The following is a 6,000-nucleotide window of genomic DNA, read 5'->3' on the forward strand; positions in this document are numbered from 1 at the left end:
GTTATTATGTCAACTAGGGTTACATATTACTTATACTTGTGTTTATTCTGATATAATATTAAGTACATTAATGTTCTCAGTTCTGGTATATGTTATGTGTATTCATTCATGATATTATGTACATTGGTGTTCTCAGTTGCTATACCTCATCATAGATAGTCATTATTCTTGTATTCCAAAATTATGTGTGTCCTAGTTATATATTATGTGTATTCATTCATAAGATTATGTACATTGTACATTTGCACCCCTGTAAACTTCTCAATCCCAATCTACTGCCTGTTTGGTGTTAATATTAGTTTTACGTATTCCTTATATTTGTATTTATGTGTATTGTGTTGTTACAGATATGTCAACCACTACAACCACTAATCCCCGGAGATCTTCCAGAAAAAATAATGTTGCACCTACATCAACACCTCCAACCACGTCTGATCCTACGCTACAAGAAATTGCCAGAGAGGGTAAACGAAAGAAAAATACCGCTGCTGCGTCAAAAGGTGCTGAATCATGTTCTGAACCACCAAATGTTGAAACCAGAACAGATGCCGGTGATGCCCCCAAACAGCCTGCTGCCAAAAAACAAAAGAAAACCCATGCCAGTGCAGTTGCTGAACCTGATAAAGCCCCAAAGAGGATAAGAAATACTGAAAAACAGAAGAGGAGAAAACCAAGAAACATTGATTATTTATCTGTACGGACCTCCCCAAAGCAGCTCTGTGCACTTGTCAGTAGTCTGAGCCCGGAAAAACACCAAGCTGTTCGAAATATGGGATTTGGATCCCTTTTAAATGCAACACTGTCCTTGTGTGATTGTGAACTTCTGAGATACCTTCTAGAGCGCTTTGATGTTGGTAGATGCTCAATACATATGGAAGAGGAAGAGCTCCTTCTAGGAGATGATGATGTACAGAAAACACTTGGCATCCCCAGAGGCCAACAGACTGTTGTGGAGGCTGAAGCAACGAGCAAGGACCCACAGTTCACTCGCTTGGTTGCACTTTGGAGACAGCGGTGGGGAGTGAAGACAGGCACACCAACTACAAGCCAGATGCTGAATGGCATCATTGAGAGGCGTGATCATGGCGACATGTTCAAACGTGACTTCATAATCTATGTTGTTTCCACATTGATAAGAGGCTTCAAGAACATGTTCTGCAACTACAGGCTCCTGTATTCACTGCAAGATGTCAGCAAGATCCAAGACTTCAACTGGTGTGCTTACACGATACGATCTGTTGTTGACACCACCACAACATGAAGGGACAAGCGTGATGCAGCCTTCACTGGTCTTGCAACTTTCCTGATGATATGCACTCTGTATATTGACCTACAACCTTATGTGTATTCATGATGTACATTATGTACATTGTAGACTATAATTATGTACATCTTTTAATAACTTTATGTGTATTCTACTGTGTCATCCTAAACATTAACTGATACTGATTTTGAATGGTTTATCTTTTTTTTTTTTTTTTTTCTTTTTGTTTTGTTTCTCTATTTGAAGCTGGCATACCTAGACAAAGTGCAGGTTAGAGGAGAGATAGTCAGAAAGAGAATTCCCACCATCACTTCATGGACTTCAAGTGATTTGAGAGCAAGGGTCAAGGTTAAAAGAGACATAGGCGGCTTTGGAAAGGGCAAAGTCGTTGAATATATCCAGATGCACATCAGCCACCACCTCCTCAACTGCCACCGTCCCGTGAACTGCCACAAGGTCAAGAAGTTGAAAAGGTCACCACTGCATTGAAAAAGATGACCACGAGCATTATGGAGTTCGGTGAGGTCATGACAGGTGTTGGGGCGAACACCTCTGTTGTTGAGATTATAAAAAATGTGTTCAGCAACTTATCCGCCACTACCAACCTCACCCCAAATCCGAATCCAACCCCACCGGAGAGCTTGCTGCGAGATGATGATATCTACAACCAACCCAGTTTCTTGGATGTGGTTGCTGAACTTGAAGCGGCATTCTTGGCAACATTGAAGAACATGACAACTGCTGACATACCTGCACCAACTTTTAATCTCCTGACGCCAACTAGCCGTGATGCTACTCCCGAAGAAGCCCCAAGAAATGCAACTCCACCTGAAACAACACCACCTCCGCCCGAACCCACATCTGAACCCCGAGCAGCAACTCTATCAGCATCACCCACCACACCACCACCACAAACAACGGAAGGAAATACAGCAACAACAGCAGTTACCCCAATTGCAACACTATTGGAGCAGCTCGTTGATGACATAGCTGATGGTTCACCCCAATCACTACTAGCAATTGAACAGAAAACTCCAGAACAAATTGAGTTTGATAGGTAAAATTCACTTATCACTTAACAGTATCCTTATGTGTGTTTATCCTTGTTAATTATTTAATCATGCTGTTATGCCTACTGCTTAACACGTTAAAACATGTTTCTAATTACTTTTCTATCTCTACAAAGCATCATGGCTGAATCTGAAGATGATGTTGAAGATGTCAATGTCCGGAAAAGGCCACAGCGAAAGTTCAAGAACCTCCCTCTAGCTTGTCGATCCCCATACTGGACAAGCAACATTTCAAAACTCAAGAATGTTTCTGCCAGGGAAAAACTGATCTCGGACTATGCGTTCCTGCCACCAGATGAAACTGACTACCCTTCTTAGTATGTATTTCATTTATAACTTGTTATAACAGATGCTTTCAGTTGATATACCACATTATGTGTATTCCTGATATGTGTTATGTGTATTCTGTTAGATATACAATAGTCTAACTATTATAAACCATAGTATACGAGAAACCTGACCTCGTATGATAGCAGAAGCGTAGCCCTGTAGATCTCCAGCCATAGTTGATGTTCCTGTTGTGTTGCCTCTTAACGGTAGATCGTTAGCCATGTTTTGCCTCAGACCTGACTCAGAACCCTAGATGGTGTATTGGTGTCTACTGAGCAGTCTGAGTACCGTAACTGAATGTGCTATCTAATCCATAAACCTGTATCCCATCAATCCAGGTTTATATTAGGCACATAGTTTAGTTGACTAACAACTACTAGTTATTAAGTCCAACCACATCACTTAATTAGCCTAGTCAACTTGCACCACTTAATTAAGGCCCTAATATATAATATACAATATATATTATTAGGGAAAATCTTACATTCTCCCACTTGGTGCAAGTACTAGCACAACCATCATCAAAGAACAAAACACACGAATCATAGTGATATGTCCTCTATTTAATCAGAGTAGTATCCATTATGGTCACATGCATTTTAATTCTCCAACTTAGGTCCTTAATGAACAAACCCTATGTTTATTCTCGGTACCTTAAGAGATGTTTCTCAAAATACATTATGTGCACAACTGAAGGAGAAAACGCATCCAAATTGTACAAAAGAGTACACTGTATGATCTCTAAAACTTTATAAGCATGCCTTAAGTAGAGATCTCTTAATGTTAGCATAATGCGAACTATATTCCATGACTTCTTTATAAGTTAACTTTAAGTACTATCTCTAACAGCTAAGAGCTTGGAGTTGACACGTCTGTCACTCCCACTCATCAAAAATAGCCAAAAGATAGTCAAGTCACAGAAGCATTCCAATAACTTAGACAATAAACCAAAGGTCTAAGTCCATAAATTTGGAATCTTAATCATACACAATAACTTCCAAATAACTTCAATGTTCATTTTAAATAAACTGAACATAATGAGTCTTACTTATATGTCTCACAAAATTGCTTTGAGCCTTACAAACCAAAATGGCTCAGGATCAATTTTGAAGAAACTAGAGACTCTATTAATCACTGAAGAATTTATTAAATGACAGTGCACCACAAGTTAAATATTTTTGTTCTAATAAATTCCTTAATATTGTTACAACATTTTCATAAATATGTTGCACAACCAAATGTTCAATAATTTGAACTTATGAATTTATATGAACAAATACAAGATTAATACTTGTGGAATCTTTTGGACTTATTGTCTAACATACAACCCAATTTGGAATGTATGAATAAAATAATTAAATCCAAAAACTTTAGTGGAGTATCTTAATGATCTTTTGCTAAATGATTGCTCCCACTGATTAAAATATTCTTCAACGAAATTAATAAAATGAACTTAATAACATACATACTCATAATTGATTTATTGACCAACTAACAAATGAAGACATAATTCCCCACCATTAGTTGGACATACTAAATAATCAATTTTGGTTCCAATTAAAGTCCAACTAAATAATGAAGATATATTTCCCCACCATAGTTGGACATACTAAAAAAAAAACAAAATACATCTTTCAAAACCAAGTTAGAATTTGGCTCAAAAGATACATTTTATTATTAATGGAATCCAAAAGATGTATGTCAAATCACGTAACTTACTACAGTTAGTCCGAAGAACCGAGTAAGATTCGTGGATTAATTAATAAAAGTTGCTAAATTTTGGGAAGTGACTGAATACATGTTTTGTCAATGCAAACCATGAAACTTAGAATTATAATTGAACTGAATTTATAACTCTAAGAAATTGTGATAAAATTATGCTTTCAGTTGATATACCACATTATGTGTATTCCTGATATGTGTTATGTGTATTCATGATATATGTTATGTGTATTCATTCATAATATTATGTACATTGGTGTTCTCAGTTGATATACCACATTATGTGTATTCCTGATATATGTTATGTGTATTCATGATATATGTTATGTGTATTCATTCATAATATTATGTACATTGGTGTTCATGATAATCATTATTCTTGTATTCCAAAATTATGTGTATCCTGATTATATGTTATGTGTATTACTTCATGACATTATGTACATTATACATTTACAATATATGAAACAGTAGATTACTTTAAATTGTGAAGTGTTTATTTTGTAATATCAACTTGTTTTGTTTATTTCCAGTGAAATGTTGTTTTCTGCCCATGATCTGTTTGCAACGAGGGAGGACATTGCAACATTGGCAAGTGCGCAACTAGCTACAAATATCCTGCAAATCTGGGCACACAGATTGACAGTGCTTCATATGAAAAGAGAAATTGATCAACCAAAAAGGATCTTCTTCTCGGAAGCTGCTTACGTAAGTACACATCTAGAACTAAGCATTTTTTAAAACAATGTACTATATGACACACAACTTCTTCTTTACAGATGACGCTTGAAAATGTTGAAATAAAAGCTATGAATATGGATATTGGTGACTTCTGTACAAATATTGACTACCAGTTGAGGGGGACTGCAATTGATATAACAGATGCAAGTCTTGTAAGTAAAACAAATATATATATATATATATATATATATATATATATATATATATATATATATATATATATATATATATATATGAATTCTAAAATTATTGAATTTATGTTTGTATTTGACACAGTTTGTTAAATACCTTTTAATTATTCATTTCAGGTTTTCTTTACAATTTTGAGGCACAATCACTACTACTTAATGTGCTTTAACACCCCCAAGTTAAAACTTCAGATCATTGATAACAAGCTAATGCCCAAAGGAATACCAAATACGAACAGATATGAGAACTGCCCGGCTAAGTTGGTAAGATAAACTAATACTCCTATTTAATATCTATACCCTATAGTTTAATATTTACATTACTTAAATTAATTAAACACTACAATTACTATAATGTGCAGAAAACAGCTTTCTATAAATATTTCCAATCGAAGAAAAACTCCCTTGGAAGGAAAGTGAAGAATATCGAAGCTGAGTGCATTCACATGCCATGGCAGGATGAAGAGAACACAACAGATTGTGGTGTGTATTGCATGCGCCACATGGAAACTTACAAAGGGACTGCGGTAGACAAGTGGGAAACTGGTTTCATAGGGGGTGATAGTGATGTAAGTAATAATCAACTTTGTTTTACATTACACATGTTATCTCTTGTTTATTCTAATTTTAACATCTATCTTTTGTTTACTGTAGGCTGCTTTCATTATATCGCTTAGAGCAAAAT

The sequence above is a fragment of the Ipomoea nil genome, unplaced genomic scaffold (assembly GCF_001879475.1).
Source record: "Ipomoea nil cultivar Tokyo-kokei standard unplaced genomic scaffold, Asagao_1.1 scaffold0755, whole genome shotgun sequence".
In the NCBI taxonomy this organism is placed as follows: Eukaryota; Viridiplantae; Streptophyta; class Magnoliopsida; order Solanales; family Convolvulaceae; genus Ipomoea; species Ipomoea nil.